At 64.5% G+C, this 653-nt stretch overlaps 1 protein-coding gene across 1 annotated transcript in view; it reads left to right on the top strand.

Moving 5' to 3' along the window:
* Positions 1 to 653, top strand: part of HSPG2 (heparan sulfate proteoglycan 2) — an 82302-nt gene that overhangs the window by 55400 nt on the left and 26249 nt on the right.

Below are 653 nucleotides of genomic sequence, written 5' to 3'. Positions count from 1 at the left end.
CCCCCCGGGCCCTTCCCCGAGACCCTGCTCCAGGCCACGTCCCACTCCCGCCACTGAGAATTCTAAGGGGATGAGACCAGGCATGCCCGCGGGTAGCTCAAAGACTAATGGGCAAGGCAGGTGTGCCATGTGACAGCCCTGTAGAAAGAGTCCCCATGGAGGGCCTCAGCGGCCTTGCTGGAGGGGTGACGGCTGAGAAAGAGTGCAAAGGCTGGAGGCACCCTGCACCCAGCCCAGAAGCTCAGAAAGGCCATTGACGGAGTTCAGGAGGAGACCAGGATGGGGGCAGGGCCCCCCCCAACCCTCCCCAAAGCAAGGCAGCAAGGATGCCAGAGTCTGGGAGAGGTGGAGGGGCCGCGCCCCAACCCACTGACACCTGCTCCGCCTTAGATCGTGGGCTCCAGGCTTCGGATCCCCCAGGTGACACCCGCAGACTCGGGTGAGTACGTGTGCCATGTCAGTAACGGTGCCGGCTCCCAGGAGACCTCACTCATCGTCACCATCCAGGGCAGTGACTCCTCCCACGGTGAGCACTGCCGAGGGCAGGGGGTCAGGCGAGTGGGTGCCGGGGGAGGTAGTGAGGTCCTGGCACTGGTCACTGCCGTCTAACTCCGGCTGTCTGGTCCATTCTCTCGGTCCCCAGTGCCCAGTGT

The sequence above is a fragment of the Bison bison genome, unplaced genomic scaffold, assembly GCF_000754665.1.
Source record: "Bison bison bison isolate TAMUID 2011002044 unplaced genomic scaffold, Bison_UMD1.0 scf7180017864516, whole genome shotgun sequence".
In the NCBI taxonomy this organism is placed as follows: domain Eukaryota; kingdom Metazoa; phylum Chordata; class Mammalia; order Artiodactyla; family Bovidae; genus Bison; species Bison bison.
The sequence above is the reverse complement of the archived record's forward strand: the minus strand, read 5'-3'. Positions and strand labels throughout refer to the sequence as shown.